Source organism: Bos grunniens, chromosome 23 (assembly GCF_055505025.1).
Source record: "Bos grunniens cultivar Pamir isolate PY7600 chromosome 23, Bosgru_T2T1.0, whole genome shotgun sequence".
Classification (NCBI taxonomy): Eukaryota; Metazoa; Chordata; class Mammalia; order Artiodactyla; family Bovidae; genus Bos; species Bos grunniens.
Genome location: NC_141187.1, coordinates 8807048 through 8825037, shown reverse-complemented (window position 1 = coordinate 8825037; position 17990 = coordinate 8807048).

The following is a 17990-nucleotide window of genomic DNA, read 5'->3' as shown; positions in this document are numbered from 1 at the left end:
GGAATTCACAGGGCCTGGACCCCATCTGAGGCCTGTTCGTGCTGATCATGCTCAGCCACCTCTCCAACAGACTCTGAACTCTGTGCTTAGTGCCTATGGAAACTACACAGAAGGGTAAGACCCTCTCCAGACAGGGGAATCTTGAAGATCACATCCAGGTTACTCATCGACTAAGAGAAAACATACTCTAATCACCCCTGCCTCCGGACAGGTCATAAATTTTTTCTGCATCTATTGGAATGTAGAAAGTGAAAGTGGAGAGTGAAGAAGTTGGCTTAAAGCTCAACATTCAGAAAACGAAGATCATGGCGTCTTGTCCCATCTCTTCATGGGAAATAGATGGGGAAACAGTGGAAACAGTGTCAGACTTTATTTTTTTGGGCTCCAAAATCACTGCAGATGATGACTGCAGCCATGAAATTAAAAGACGCTTACTCCTTGGAAGGAAAGTTATGACCAACCTAGATAGCATATTCAAAAGCAGAGACAATACTTTGCCAACAAAGGTCCATCTAGTCAAGGCTATGGTTTTTCCTGTGGTCATGTATGGATGTGAGAGTTGGACTGTGAAGAAAGCTGAGCACCAAAGAATTGATGCTTTTGAACTGTGGTGTTGGAGAAGTCTCTTGAGAGTCCCTTGGACTGCAAGGAGATCCAACCAGTCCATTCTGAAGGAGATCAGCCCTAGGATTTCTTTGGAAGGAATGATGCTAAAGCTGAAACTCCAGTACTTTGGCCACCTCATGCGAAGAGTTGACTCATTGGAAAAGACTCTGATGCTGGGAGGGACTGGGGGCAGGAGGAGAAGGGGACGACAGAGGATGAGATGGCTGGATGGCATCACTGACTCAATGGACGTGAGTGAGTGAACTCCGGGAGTTTGTGATGGACAGGGAGGCCTGGCGTGCTGCGATTCATGGGATCACAGAGTCAGACATGACTGAGCAACTGAACTGAACTGATTGGAATGTAACCACAGGCTTATCAATTACTAACTGGTTGGAATGTAACCGAGGGCTTATTGATCATTAACTGTTTGGAATGTAACCGTGGGCTTATTGATGATTAACTGTTTGAACACATAACACATGAATGATGGGGTTATTGTGATTGTATTTACCCTTTCTTTGTTTATGTAAGTCTCAAGGAATTCGGGGTGGTGGGTTTGGACACGTACACATGGGGTATAAAAGATTTTTACAAATGCTGGTCGGGGTCCTTGGCTAAGAGGAGACTCTGCTTTGGGTGCGCCGGTGTAGTAAACTGCACTCCACTATCTGCATTGTCCTTCTGAGTGAGTTTGTTTCCCGGAACGCGTGGCTATAACACTATACCCACTGAGTGGGTGACCCACAAACCGGAGAACAATAAAACCAAAGAAATTCTCACACTGTTGTGAAGGTTCTAGACCCCACATCAGGCTCCCCAGATGGGGGATCCAGCCAAGGTATTGGGAATCCCAAGGGAATCTGACTTTGAAGGCCAGTGGGACTTGATTATAGGAGCTCCACGGGACTAGGAGAAACAGACTCCACTCTTGGAGGGCACAAGCAAAACCTGTGTGCACCAGGGCCAAGGGGAAAGGAACAGTGACCCCCTCAGAAGACTGAGCCAGACTTACCTGTGAGTGTGTGAGGATCTCCTGCAGAGGACTGGGTCAGCAGTGGCCTGCCATAGTGGGAGGGGCACTGGCAGCAGCAGTCTTGGTGTTGCCAAAATCTTGGTTCTTTGTGGACCAAGGCCAAACAAATGCAGACAGAGTTATGGAGGAGAAAGAAAGAGCAGGTCTATTACTTTGCCAGGCAAAGGGTGAACACAGTAAGCTAGTGTCTCAAGAACGGGTTTCCCTTCCCTGGTGAGTAAAGTGAAAGTGAAGTCGCTCAGTCGTGTCCAACTCTGCGACCCCATGGACTATAGCCTACCAGGCTCCTCCGTCCATGGGATTTTCCAGGCAATAGTACTGGAGTGGATTGACATTTCCTTCTCCAGGGGATCTTCCCAACCCAGGGCTCGAACCTGGGTCTCCCATATTTTAGACAGACGAAGGTTATATAGTCAGGCAGGAGTATGCGATAAGGATCAAGGCAGTAACAGTCTTGTATTCTTCTTTTTTCTGCAGTTTCCAAAGGTGGGGTTGCTGACAAGATTAGGGTGTGTGCAGGGTCTAAAGAAGAGAAGCGAAAAGCAAAGGAGAAAAGGAAAGATATAAACATCTGAATGCAGAGTTCCAAAGAATAGCAAGAAGAGATAAGAAGGCCTTCCTCAGCGATCAATGCAAAAAAAAACAGAGGAAAAAGGGAATATTTCATGCAAAGATGGGCTCAATAAAGGACAGAAATGGTATGGACCTAACAGAAGCAGAAGATATTAAGAAGAGGTGGCAAGAATACACAGAAGAACCGTACAAAAAAGATCTTCATGACCCAGATAATCACGATGGTGTGATCACTGACCTAGAGCCAGACATCCTGGAATGTGAAGTCAAGTGGGCCTTAGAAAGCATCACTACGAACAAAGCTAGTGGAGGTGATGGAATTCCAGTTGAGCTATTTCAAATCCTGAAAGATGCTGCTGTGAAAGTGCTGCACTCAATATGCCAGCAAATTTGGAAAACTCAGCAGTGGCCACAGGACTGGAAAAGGTCAGTTTTCATTCTAATCCCAAAGGCAATGCCAAAGAATGCTCAAACTACCACACAATTGCACTCATCTCACACGCTAGTAAACTAATGTTCAAAATTCTCCAAGCCAGGCTTCAGCAATACGTGAACTGTGAACTTCCAGATGTTCAAGCTGGTTTTAGAAAAGGCAGAGGAACCAGAGATCAAATTGCCAACATCCACTGGATCATGCAAAAAGCGAGAGAGTTCCAGAAAAACATCTATTTCTGCTTTATTGACTATGCCAAAGCCTTTGACTGTGTGGATCACAATAAACTGTGAACAATTCTGAAAGAGATGGGAATACGAGAGCACCTGACCTGCCTCTTGAGAAACCTATATGCAGGTCAGGAAGCAACAGTTAGAACTGGACATGGAACAAATAGGAAATAGACTGGTTCCAAATAGGAAAAGGCTATATCACTACATCAAGGCTGTATATTGTCACTCTGCTTATTTAACTTATATGCAGAGTACATCATGAGAAACGCTGGGCTGGAAGAAGCACAAGCTGGAATCAAAATTGCTGCGAGAAATATCAATAACCTCAGATATGCAGGTGACACCACCCTTATGGCAGAAAGTGAAGAGGAATTAAAAAGCCTCTTGATGAAAGTGAAAGAGGAGAGTGAAAATGTTGGCTTAAAGCTCAACATTCAGAAAATGAAGATCATGGCATCTGGTCCCATCACTTCATGGCAAATAGATGGGGAAACAGTGAAAACAGTGTCAGACTTTATTTTGGGGGGCTCCAAAATCACTGCAGATGGTGACTGCAGCCATGAAATTAAAAGACATTTACTCCATGGAAGCAAAGTTATGACCAACCTAGATAGCATATTCAAAAGCAGAGACATTACTTTGCCAACAAAGGTCCATTTAGTCAAAGCTATGGTTTTTCCAGTGGTCATGTATGGATGTGAGAGTTGGACTGTGAAGAAAGCTGAGCACCAAAGAATTGATGCTTTTGAACTGTGGTGTTGGAGAAGACTCTTGAGCGTCCCTTGGACTGCAAGGAGATCCAACCAGTCCATTCTGAAGGAGATCAGCCCTGGGATTTCTTTGGAAGGAATGATGCTAAAGCTGAAACTCCAGTACTTTGGCCACCTCATATGAAGAGTTGACTCATTGGAAAAGACTCTGATGCTGGGAGGGATTGGGGGCAGGAGGAGAAGGGGACGACAGAGGATGAGATGGCTGGATGGCATCACTGACTCTATGGACGTGAGTCTGAGTGAACTCCGAGTGTTGGTGATGGACAGGGAGGCCTAGCGTGCTGCGATTCATGGGGTCGCAAAGAGTCAGACACAACTGAGCAACCGAACTGAACTGAACTGAACTGAGGGTCCTAGGTGGTCCATCTCTTAATCCTGATGAACCTTTGCCTCAAGTGGTTTTGTTTCTTCTTCCCCTTTGATTAGCAACTGTTCTGCCCTTTGGAACTCAGAGGTCATGAGTTCCAGGCCAGAGTTCTGGCCAGAGTTCCAGTTCAGGCAGGCCAGAGTCCTGCCTACAAGGAATGGGAAACAAAAAGGCCTCTGTGCCCTGGAGTCCCACAGGGCTCTGCTTGGCATCACTGGGAGATGCATCTCAGTGTAAGTCCCCTTGGAGGTCTTTTCCAATAGCCCTACCATAGAGCCTGTAGACTCCAAGACTGGGCCACCTCAGGCCAAACAACCAACAGGGAGGGTGTGCAGCCCCAGCCATCAGCAGACAATTGGATAAAGTTTTACTGAGCAAGGCCCTGTCCACCAGAGCAAGATCCATTTTTTCCCACAACCAGTCCTTCCCATCAAGAAGCTTGATGCAAGCCTCTTATCCTTATCCACTAGAGGGCAGACAGAAAAAATAAGAACTACAAACCAGCAGCCTCCAGAACTAAGACCACAATCACAGAAAACTAACCAAAATGAAAAGAAATAGGAATATGTTCCAGATGAAAGAACAAGATAAATCCCCAGAAAAACAACTAAATGTAGTGGAGATAGGCAACCTCCTATAGAAGAATTCAGAAGAATGATAATGAGGATAACCCAGATCTTGGGAAAAGAATGGAGAAGATGCAAGAAATGTTTACCAAAGACCCAGAAGAACTAAAGAACAAACAAAAAGAGATGAACAATACATTAGAAGGAATCAATAGCAGAATAACTGAGGCAGAAGAACTGATTAGTGACCTGCAAGACAGAATGGTGGAAATCATTGCTGCAAAACAGAATATAGAAAAAAGAATGAAAAGAAGTGAAGACAGCCTAAGAGCCCTCTGGGACAACATTAAATGGCCTAATATTCACATTATAGGGGTCCCAGAAGGAGGAGAGAGAAAGGACCTGAGAAAATATTTAAAGAGATAATTAGCTGAAAACTTCCCCAACATGGGAAAGAAAATAGTCAATGAAGTCCAGGAAGCACAGTGAGTCCCAGGCAGAATAAACCCAAGGAGGAACACACCGAGACACACAAAAATCAAACTGACAAAAATTAAAGACAAAGATACATTATTAAAAGAAACAAGGGGAAAAAAACAAATAACATACAAGGGAAATCCTATAAGGTTATCAGCCAATTTCTCAACAGAAACTCTACAAGCCAGAAGAGAATGGCATGACATATTCCAAGTGACGAAAGGGAAGAACCTACAACCAAGAATACCCAGCAAGACTCTCATTCAGATTTGATAGAGAAATCAAAAGCTTTCTTCACAAATAGTTAAGAGAATTCAGCACCACTAAACCAGTTTTGGAGAAGGAAATGGCAACCCACTCCAGTGTTCTTGCCTGGAGAATCCCAGGGACGGCAGAGCCTGGTGGGCTGCCGTCTATGGGGTCACACAGAGTTGGATACGACTGAAGTGACTTAGCAGCAGCAAACCAGTTTTACAATAAATGCTAAAGGAACTTTTCAAGGCAAGAAACACAACAGAAGGAAAAGATATTAAAAAAAAAAAAAAAAACAATGAACAAAATGGTAATAGAATCATACATATTGATAATTAAGTATAAATGGATTAAATGCACCAACCAAAAGACATAGACTGGCTGGGTGGATACAAAAACAAGTCCCATATATATGTTGTCTACAAGATACCCACCTCAGACACTTACAGGCTGAAAGTAAGGGGATGGGAGATGGTATTTCATGCAAATGGAAATCATAAGAAAGCTGGGGTAGCAATACTCATATCAGAAAAATAGACTTTAAAACAAAGACTGCTATAAGAGACAAAGAAGTAGACTATATAATGATCAAGTGTTCAATCCAAGAAGAAGTTATAACAATTATAATATATATGCATCCAACATAGGAGCACCTCAGTATGTAAGGCAAATATTAACAAACATAAAGGGAAAAATTGACAGTAACACAAAGTGGGGGACTTTAATACTTTAAAATATTTTAAAGTATTTGTTTTAAATACTTTAAAATATTTTAAATACTTTAAAAATACTTTAAATATTTAGTACTTTAATACCCCACATTCATCAATGGAGAGATCATCCAGACAGAAAATCAGGCCGTAAATGACACTTTGGACCAGTTGGACTTAATTGATATTTATAGAGCATTCCATCCCAAAGCAGCAGAGTACCTCTTTTTCTCAAGTGCACACAGAACATTCTCCAGGATTGACCATATACTTGGCCACAAGGTGAGCCTTGGTAAATTTAAGAAACTGAAATCATACCAAGCATCTTTTCTGATCACAACACTGTGAGATTAGAAATAAACTATGAGAAAAAAACTCTAAGAAACACAAACGCGTGATGGCTAAACAATATGCTACTACACAACCACTGGATCACTGAAGAAATCAAAGAATAAATTAAAAAAATACCTAGAGACACATGAAACTGAAAGCATAACGGTCCAAAACTTAGGCAAGCAGCAGAAACTGCTCTAAGACGGAATTTTATAGCAGTGTAATCTTACCTCAAGAAACTAGAAAAATTTCAAATAAACAACCTAACCTTATACCTAAAACAACTAGAAAAAGAAGAACAAGCCCAATCTAAAGTTGGTATGAGGAAGAAAATCATAACGATCAGAGCAGAAATGAATGAAATAGAGACAAAGAAAACAATCACAAAGATCAATGAAACTGAAAGCTGGTTATTTGAGATGATAAGCAAAATTGATAAACCTTTAGCCAGACTCATCAAGAAAAAAAGAGAGAGGACTCAAATCAGTAAAATTAGAAATGAAAAAGGAGAAGCTACAACTGACTCCAAAGAAATACCAAGGATCATAAGAGACAACTGTGAACAGCTGTATGCCAGGAAAATGGACAACCTAGAAGAAATGGACAAATTCTTAGAAAGGTACAGTCTCCCTAGACTGAACCAGGAAGACATGGTAAATATGAACAGACCAATCACAAGCACTGAAATTGAAACAATGATTAAAAACCTCCCAACAAACAAAAGTCCAGGACCCAACGGCTTCACAGCTGAATTTTGTCAAATATTTAGAAAAGAGTTAACACCTATCCTTCTGAATCTATTCCAAAAAGTCACAGAGGAAGGAAAACTTCCCAACTCATTTTACAAGGCTACCATCACCCTAATACCAAAATCAGACAAAGATACCACACAAAAAAAGAAACTTACAGGCCAATATCACTGACGAACATAGATACAATAATCCTCAACAAAATACTAGCAATCCATATCCAGCAATACATTAAAAAGACCATATACCATGATCAAGTGGGATTCATCCCAGGAATGCAAGGATTTTTTAACATCTGCAAATAAATCAATGTGATACACCATATCAACAAATTGAAGAATAAAAACCATATGATCCTCTCAAAAGATGCAGAAAATCTTTTGACAAAATTCAGCACCCATTTATGATAAAAACTCTCCAGAAAGTGAGCATAGAGGCTACATACCTCAACATAATAAAGGCCATATATGACAAACCTACAGATAGCATCATACTCAGTGGTGAAAAGCTGAAAGCATTCCAGGAACCCTAACATCAGGAACAAGACAAGGATGTCCACTCTCACCACTTTTAGTCAACATAGTTTTGGAAGTCCTAAATGCAGCAATCAGAGAAGAAAAAGAAGTAAAAAGAGTCCAAATTGGAAAAGAAGTTAAACTGTCACTGTTTATGTACATGATACTGTACATAAAAGATCCTGAAGATGCTACCAGAAAACTACTAGAACTCATCAATGAATCTGGTAAGGTTGCAGTTTACAAAATTAATACACAGAAGTCTGCTGCATTTCTATACACTAACAATGAAAGATCAAAAAAGAGAAATTCAAGAAGCAATTCTATTTACTACAGCATCTAAAGAATAAAATACCTAGGTATAAACCTACCTAAGGAGACAAAAGACCTGTACTACAAAAACCATAAGATGCTGATGAAAGAAATCCAAGAAGACATAAACATATGGGAAAATATACCATGTTCATGGAGTGGAAGAATCAATTTTGTCAAAACGACTATGCTACCCAAGGCAACCTACAGATTCAATACAATCCCTATCAAATTACCAATGGCATTTTTCACAGAACTAGAACAAAAAAATCTCAAAAATTTTATAGAGAAACAAAAGACCCTGAATAGCAAAGCAATCTTGAAAAAGAAAAAAGGACCTGGAGCAATCAGGCACCCTGATTTCAGACTATACTACAAAGCTAAAGTCATCAAAACAGTATGGTATTGGCACAAAAAGAAATATAGACCAATGGAACAGGATAGAAAACTGAGAAATAAGCCCATGCCCTTATAGTCAATTAATCTGTGACAAAGGAGGCAAGACAACACAATGTTGGAAAGACAGCCTCTTCAACACATGGTGCTGGGAAAACTAGACAACCACGTGTGAAAAAATGAAACGGACTTCCTGGTGGTCCAGTGGCTAAGACTCCTCACTCCCACTGCAGGGGGCCTGGGTCCAATCCCTGGTCAGAGAACTAGGTTCCACGTGCCCCAACTAAGAAATCATATGCCGCTACTAAAATCTGGTGCAGTCAAATAGATAAATAAATTTAAAAAAATGAAATTAGATCATCCCTTAACTCTATATGCAAAAATAACCTCAAAATGGATTAAAGACCTAAATGTGAGACCAGACACTATAAAACTCCTAGAGGAAAACATAGGCAGAACACTCTCTGACATAAATCACAGCAACATCTTTTTTGATCCATCTCTCAGAATAATGGAAATAAAAGCAAAACTAAACAAATGGGGCCTACTGAAATGTAAAAGCTTTTGTAGAGCAAAGTGGAAACAATAAAGACAATCCACAGATTGGGAGAAAATATTTGTAAATGTGACCAATAAGGAATTAGTCTCCAAAATTTACAAACAACTTATAACACTTACTAACATCAAAACAAACAACCCACTAAAAATATGGGCAGAAGGCCTGAATAGACATTTCTCCAAAGAGGATATACAGATGGTAATTAGGTACATGAAAAGATGTTCAGCATCACTAGTTATGAGAGAAATGCAAGTCAAAACTACAGTGAGGTATCACCACACGCTGGTCAGAACGGCTATCATTAAAAAATCCAAAACCAACAAATGCTAGAGAGGGTGTGGAGAGAAGGGAACTCTCCTGCACTGCTGATGGGAATGTAAATTGGTATAACCACTATGGAGAACTTAAAAAACTAAAAATGGAGTATGGAGTTTCCTTAAAAAACTAGAAATAGAGCTACCTACAACCTCACTCCTGGGCATATATCCAGAGAAAAACATGGCCCCAAAAGATCCATGCACCCTAACATTCATTGCAGCACTGTTTACAATAGCCAAGACATGGAAGCAACCCCAGTGTCCATTGACAGAGGAATGGACAAAGAAGATGTGGTGTATATATATACAGTGGAATATTACTCAGCCATTAAAAAGAGTGAGATAAGACCAGCAACATGGATGGACCTAGAGAGCGTCATACTGAGTGAAGTAAATCAGAGAGAGAAGGAGAAATATATGACATCCCTTATATGTGGAATCTAAAAGGAAATAACAGAAATGCACTTATTTACAAAGCAGAAAGAGAATCACAGACTTAGAAAACAAACACGGTTGCCGGGGGAAAAGGGATAGTTGGGACTTTGGGAAAGTCAGGTATACACTGCTACCTTTAAAATGGGTAACCAACAAAGACCTATTGTATAGCACATGGAACTCTGCTCAATGTTATGGGCCAGCCTGGATGGGAGAGGGGTTTGGGGGAGAATGGATATATGTATGTGTATGGCTGAGTCCCTTCACTGTTCACCTGAAACTATCACAACATTGTTGATTGGCTGTATCTCAATACAAAATGTTTTTGGGGTTAAAAAAATAATAAAATTTAAGAAAAAAGAAAGTAAGGAAACGATCAAATAATATTGAGCATATTGCAGAAGGACACAGAAGCTAGCTTGAAGGACTTTCCCATTTGCCAAATTAGGATAATTTTTTTTTTAACCTTACTTTCTGTTTAATTCATTTTGCCAAACACACACAGTGAGAACTTTAATCTAACTAACTGTACAGAAAATAGAATCTGTAGCAAACATAACAGGATACACCTAAGTCCCTGGCAAGCTGGATCCTCATCAACAAATCACCAAGATCCCCCTATAAATGGCCTTCTGAGAGGGACGTCCTAGGAGGAAGAAGCAGAGATCTGCCAGTTTCCCAAGAAACTGCTTCGGGGTGGGGGCGAGGTGGTGGGGGAGGCACAAAAAGTAGGAGAACTTACGTTACTTGGATCTCTGATCACCACACTCAGAAGAGCTGTCTCTGATTGCTGGCCAAACTCAAAGTGTTGTCTTCCCAGATCTCTAGTCGTGGGCATCCTGTCTGCATCCGTAGGGGATAAGTTTCAAGTTAAGCAGTTCTGAAGCTTCTGCTTTTCCAGAATGTGCAATATAAACTTGGGGTGTGGGGTGAAAGTGGGGAAAGGTAGATAAAGTCATAATTGCTGGTGTTACCAGTGCAGAGTCTGAGGTCCCAGACTTCAGGACCTGGCTTCAGGAGGCAACAAGAGAGGGTGCCAAGTCACCAGCAAAAGAGTTCAACTGCCTAAGCCTCAGTACTGTCAAACAGTGCCCCAGAGGTATAAGGGAGTTCAACAGCAGTGGCCCGAGGTCTCTTCCAAGCCGACAGGGGTCTGGGAGTCGCAAAGGCCAAAAGGGAACTTGTTCACATTCTGTCACGTTTTGCAAATGACAGCCGTGGGCAGCAAGACTTCCACGATGGCTCAGTAGTAAAGAATCCACTTGCAGTGCAAGAGACGCAGGAGATTTGGGTTCAGTCTCTGGGTCAGGAAGATCCCCTAGAGTAGGAAAAGGCAATCTGCTCCAATATTCTTGCCTGAAAAATCCCATAGACAGAGGAGCCTGGCAAGTTACAGTCCAAAGGGTCACAAAGAGTCGGACATGACTGAGCGCACACACACAGCCAATGGCCAGCAGGTGATCCTTCTCGCCGAGCTCTTGAGACAAGGTGAGGATGCTGCCCTTCACATTCTTCATCTTCACCCCTATCAGCACCAGGATGTCTCACTACTTGCCCAGCTTGCACAGGAGCTCCTCAGTGGTGCCTGATGACAAGTAGAGGGGTCCAAGCCACTATCAGGGAAATGCTTCCCGCTTCTCTCTCCCTGCACCAGCTAGGAACCCATGGGGCACTGCTGCTGGAGCAGCTCAGATGCCTGTGAACTTCACTTGCACCAGCAGGCCCATGGGCTTCCCATTCTCTCCTGTGGGAGTGATAGGGGCTGGTGAGCATGAATCTTGGAACCTGGAGATGCCCAAATTTGGGATAACTTGTGCATGAAATTAATGATGAGAATAGTAACTGGTTACAATTAATGAAACAAAATAGAAATGTATGGGCCCAGATAATATAAATACATATGATAATAATGGATTACAATTCATTGAATAAAATAGGAATCCATGAATTCATATGATATAAATAAAGAAAGGAGAAAGAAATTTCTCTTCATAGTAGACTGCTTACTGAAAACTGAAGAAAAAATGATGGAATAAAAAAAATTACCATTTAATAAACATCATCATGCTTATTCTGATGAGAGTCATTAGTAAACGATGATAAAGCAGAAAGATGGAGACTAGATGAAGTGCCAGATACTTAGGAATTACAAAGGGACAGTCATGGCTTTATGGTAGAGAAACTTGCCAGACTGGTTTGGCAGCATCAAGAGTGAGATGGTTTCATCTCCTGTAACTTCTGATGTGATGCAAGGAGAGGAGCACATTATTTCTCTCTTCCCCTTACATGCACTGAGGTTTGTCTCTGTAAGAGACATCTTACAGAAATGAAAAGCTTGTACTCTTTAAAAGTGATTCATGGAAGACCAGAGAAATACAGAAGTACTGCTCACAAGTACTGTGGAAAATTCTGAAAGAGATGGGAATACCAGAGCACCTGACCTGCCTCTTGAGAAATCTGTATGCAGGTCAGGAAGCAACAGTTAGAACTGGACATGGAACAACAGACTGGTTCCAAATAGGGAAAGGAGTACGTCAAGGCCGTATATTATCACCCTGCTTATTTAACATATGCGGAGTACATCATGAGAAACACTGGGCTGGAAGAAGCACAAGCTGGAATCAAGATTGCTGCGAGAAATATCAATAACCTCAGATATGCAAATGACACCACCCTTATGGCAGAAAGTGAAGAGGAACTCAAAAGCCTCTTGATGAAAGTGAAAGAGGAGAGTGTAAAAGTTGGCTTAAAGCTCAACATTCAGAAAACGAAGATCATGGCATCTGGTCCCATCACTTCATGGCAAACAGCGGCTGCCTTTATTTTTGGGGGTTCCAAAATCACTGCAGATGGTGACTACACCCATGAAATTAAAAGACGCTTACTCCTTGGAAGGAAAATTGTGACCAACCTAGACAGCATATTCAAAAGCAGAGATATTACTTTGCCAACAAAGGTCCATCTAGTCAAGGCTATGGTTTTTCCAGTGGTCATGTATGGATGTGAGTTGGACTGTGAAGAAAGCTGAGCACCGAAGAATTGATGCTTTTGAACTGTGGTGTTGGAGAAGACTCCTGAGAGTCCCTTGGACTGCAAGGAGATCCAACCAGTCCATCCTAAAGGAGATCGGTCCTGGATGTTCATTGGAAGGACTGATGTTGAAGCTGAAACTCCAATACTTTGGCCACCTGATGCGAAGAGCTGACTCTTTTGAAAAGACCCTGATGCTGAGAAAGATTGAGGGCAGGAGGAGAAGGGGACGACAGAGGATGAGATGGTTGGATGACATCACCAACTCAATGGACATGGGTTTGGGTGGACTCCAGGAGTTGGTGATGGACAGGGAGGCCTGGTGTGCTGTGGTTCATCGGGTCGCAGAGTCGGACACGACTGAGCGACTGAACTGAACAGAACTGACTGCTCACGCTGAAGGAGACTGCAGGTATGTGACAACCAAATGCGATATGTGATTCTAGACCAGAAAAGACAGAGCCATTAATGGGACAGCTGATAAAACCTGAATTGTACCTATGAATTGGATACTCGTATTGATTTCCTGAATAGGATGGTATATAACTTTCCTAGGGCTGCCACAACAAAGTACTGCAAACAGGGTGCTTAAACAGCAGAAATTGATCATCTTACAATTCTGAAGGCTAGAAGTCAGAAAACTAAGTGTCAACAGGATTGGTTCTCTCAGGGCTATGACAGAAAAGTCTATACCATGCCTCTCCCATAACTTTCCACGGTTTGTTGGCAATCTTTGGCATTCCTTGACTCGCAGTAACAGAAACACTATCTCTGCCTTCATGTTCATATGATATTCTCATGATATGCAGGTCTGTGTCTAAATTTCCCTTTATAAGAACATCAGTCATATTGAATTAAGGGTCCACTTACTGTAGTATGATTTCAATTTAATTTAACCAATTACATCTACAACAACCCTATTTCCAAATAAGATCATATTTGGAGGTACTGGGAGTTAAAGTTTCAATATTTGAATTTTGGAGAAACACAATTCAGCTCATAACAGACAGTTACATTGGGGTTGAGAGAAATAAGCAAACAGAGCCAAATGTTGACAAATGGGGAATTGGGGGGAAAGGACACCAGAGTCCCTGGTACTGTTATTAAATGTTTTCTGTAAGTTCTAAATTGCTTCCAAAAATTTTTTAATTCAATAAAGTGCTGGGTTTATGTATTACACAAGATCCTAGTTTTGAACTTACCATGGGGAAGGAACTATAAGGAGATGATGAAGGTGTTTGGGTGGCATTATTGCAAACTTATCTGAGACATAGTGAGGGTATCAGAAATTAATACATTATATTTACACAGCATTTCATGATTTACCCAAAAGAAAATCTTATTTCATTTGTCCTTCATGACATCAGGTGACTTGTCCAAGATCCTGCTCACATAACTGTTAATGTTAAACTGAAGCATGTTAAAATTTTTAAGTTTATTTGAGCCAAAATGCATGGAATGGTACTGCATCAAACCAGAAGTGGTTATGAACACTCTTCAGACCTGTTGGTATTGTTGTTCAGTCACTAAGTTGTGTCCAGCTCTTTTCGACCTCATGGACTGCAGCACACCAGGCTTCCTCTATACTTCCCTATCTCCCAGAGTTTGCTCAAACTCATGTCCATTGAGTTGGTGATACCATCCAATCATTTCATCTTCTGTTGCCCCCTTCTCCTGCCCTCAATCTTTCCAGCATCAGGGTCTTTCCCAATAAGTCGGCTCTTTGCAACAGGTGGCTAAAATACTGGAGCTTCAGCTTCAGCATCAGTTCTTTCAATGAATATTCAGGGACTGGTTAGATCTCCTTGCTGTTCAAGGGACTCTCAAAAGTCTTCTCCAGCACCACAGTTCGAAAGCATCTATTCTTCAGCGCTCAGCTTTCTTTATGGTCCAACTCTCAAATCCATACAGAACTATTGAAAAAAACGTAGCTTTGACTAGACGAACCTTTTTCAGCAAAGTGTTGTCTCTGCTTTTTAATATGCTGTCTAGGTTTGTCATAGCTCTTTTTCCAAGGAGCAAGTGTCTTTTAATTTCATGACTGCGGCCACTGTCTGCAGTGATTTTGGAGCCCAAGAAAATAAAATCTGCCACTGTTTCCATTTTTTCCCCATCTATTTGCCATCAAGTGATGGGATCAGATGCCATGATCTTAGTTTTTTTCATGTTGAGTTTTAAACTAGCTTTTTCACTCTCCTCTTTCACCTTGATCAAGAAGGTCTTTAGTTCCTCTTTGCTTTCTGCCATCAGCGTGGTATCATCTGCATATTTGAGTTTGTTGATATTTATCCCGGCAATCTTGATTCTAGCTTGTGATTCCGCCCAGCATTACACATGATGTACTCTGCACAGAAGTTAAATAAGCAGCATGACAATATACAGCCTTGTCTGACTCCTTTCTCAATTTTCAATCAGTCTGTGAACACTATGAAAAGGCAAAAAGATATAACACTGAAATATGAACTACCCAGGTTGGTAGGTGCCCAATATGCTACTGGAGAAGAGTGGAGAAATAACTCCAGAAAAATGAAGAGACAGAGCCAAAGTGAAACAACACCCAGTTGTGGATGTGACTGGTAATGGAAGTAAAGTCCGATGCTGTAAAGAACAACCTGGGGTGTTAGGTCCATGAAGCAAGGTAAATTGGAAGTGGTGAAACAGGAGATGGCAAGAGTCAACATTTACATTTTAGGAATCAGTGAACTAAAATGGACCGGAATGGGTGAATTTAATTCAGATGACCATTATATTTACTACTGTGGGCAAGAATCCCTTCAAAAATATGGAGTAGCCCTTATAGTCAACAAAAGAGTCTGAAATGCAGTACTTGGGTGCAATCTCAAAAATGACAGAATGATCTCTGTTCATTACCAAAGCAAACCATTCAATATCACAGTAAGCCAAATCTATTCCCTGACCAGTAATGGCGAAGAAGCTAAAGTTGAATGGTTCTATGATGACCCACCTGACTGTCTAGAACTAACGCACAAAAGAGATGTCCTTTTCATCATAGGGGACTGGAATGCAACAGCAGGAAGTCAAGAGATACCTGGAGTAACAAGCAAGTTTGGCCTTGGAGTACAAAATGAAGCAGGGCAAAGGATAACAGAGCTTTGCCAAGAGAACACACTGATTATAGCAAACACCCTCTTCCAACAACACAAGAGAAGACTCTACATATGGAGGTCACCAGATGGTCAATACCGAAATCAGATTGATTATGTTCTCTGCGGCCAAAGATGGAGAAGCTCTATACAGTCAGCAAAAACAAGTCTGGGAGCTGACTGTGGCTCAGATCATGGACTCCTGATTGCAAAATTCAGACTTAAATTGAAGAAAGTTGGAAAACCACTAGGAGAAGGCAATGGCAAGCCACTCCAGTACTATTGCCTGGAAAATCCCATGGACGGAGGATCCTGGTAGGCTGCAGTCCATGGGGTTGCTAGGAGTCAGAAACAACTGAGCGACTTCACTTTCACTTTTCACTTTCATGCTTTGGAGAAGGAAATGGGAACCCACTCCAGTGTTCTTGCCTGGAGAATCCCAGGGACAGGGGAGCCTGGTGGACTTCCGACTATGGAGTTACACAGAGTTGGACACAACTGAAGCGACTTAGCAGCAGCAACAGCAGCAGGGAAAACCACTAGACCATTCAGGTATGACCTAAATCAAATCCCTTATGATTGCACAGTGAATGTGACAAATAGATTCAAGGGATTAGATCTGATAAAGTGCCTGAAGAACTATGGACAGAGGTTTGTAACACTGTACAGGAGGCAGTGACCAAGACCATCCCCAAGAAAAAGAAATGTGAAAAAGCAAAATCCAAAAAGTCCAAAAAAGGCTTACAAATAGCTGAAAAGAAAAGAGAAACAAAAGGCAATGGAGAAAAGGAAAGATACATCCATCTGAATGCAGAGTTCCAAAGAATAGCAAGGAGAGATAAGAAAGACTTCCTCAGTGATCAATGCAAAGAAATAGAGGAAAACAACAGAATGGAAAACACCAGAGATCTCTTCAAGAAAATTAGAGATACCAAGGGAACATTTCATACAAAGATGGGCACAACAAAGGACAGAAATGATATGGACCTAACAGAAGCAGAAGATATTAAGAAAAGGTGACAAGAACACACAGAACTATACAAAAAGTCTTAATGACCCAGATAACCACAACAGTGTGATCACTCACCTAGAACCAGACATCCTGGAATGCGAAGTCAAGTGGGGCTTAGGAAGCATCACTAGGAACAAAGCTAGTGGAGGTGATGGCATTCCAGTTGAGCTATTTCAAATCTTAAAAGATGATGCTGTGAAAATGCTGCACTCCATATGCCGATAAATGTGGAAAACTCAGCAGTGGCCCCTGGACTGGAAAAGGTCAGTTTTCATCCCAATCCCAAAGAAAGGCAAGGCCAAAGAATGTTCAAACATTCTTTGAGAATGTGCCTTGCACTCATCTCACATGCTAGCAAAGCAATGCTCAAAATTCTCCAAGCGAGGCTTCAACAGCACGTGAACCAAGAAATTCCAGATGATCAAGCTGGATTTAGAAAAGACAGAAGAACCAGAGATCAAATTGCCAACATCCATTGGATCACAGGAAAAGCAAGAGGATTCCAGAAAAACATCTACTTCTACTTCATTGAATACATTAAAGCTTTTGACTGTGTGGCTCACAACAAACTGTGGAAAGTTCTTCAAGAGATGGGAATACCATACTACCTTACCTGCCTCCTGAGACATCTGTATGCAGGTCAAGACGCAACAGTTAGAACCGAACATGGAACAACAAACTGGTTCCCAATTGAGAAAGGTTTCAGACAAGGCTATATATTGTCACCATGTTTATTTAACTTATATGTAGAGTACATCATGCCAAATGCCGAGCTGTATGAAGCACAAGTTGGAATCAAGATTGCAAGGAGAAATATCAATAACCTCAAATATGCAGATGACACCACCCTTATGGCAGAAATCGAAGAGGAATTAAAGAGCTTCTTGATGAAAGTGAAAGAGGAGAGTGAAAAGGCTGGCTTAAAACTCAGTATTCAGAAAACAAAGATTATGGCATCTGGTCCCATCACTTGATGGCAAATAGATGGGGAAACAATGGAAACAATGAAGAACTTTATTTTTCTGGGCTCCAAAATCACTGCAGATGGTGACTGAAGCCATGAAAGTAAAAGACACTTGCTTGCTCCTTGGAAGAAAAGCTATGACAAGCCTAGTGAAATGAAGTGAAAATTGCTCAGTTGTGTCCGACTCTTTGCGATCCCATGGACTATACAGTCCATGGAATTCTCCAGGCCAGAATAC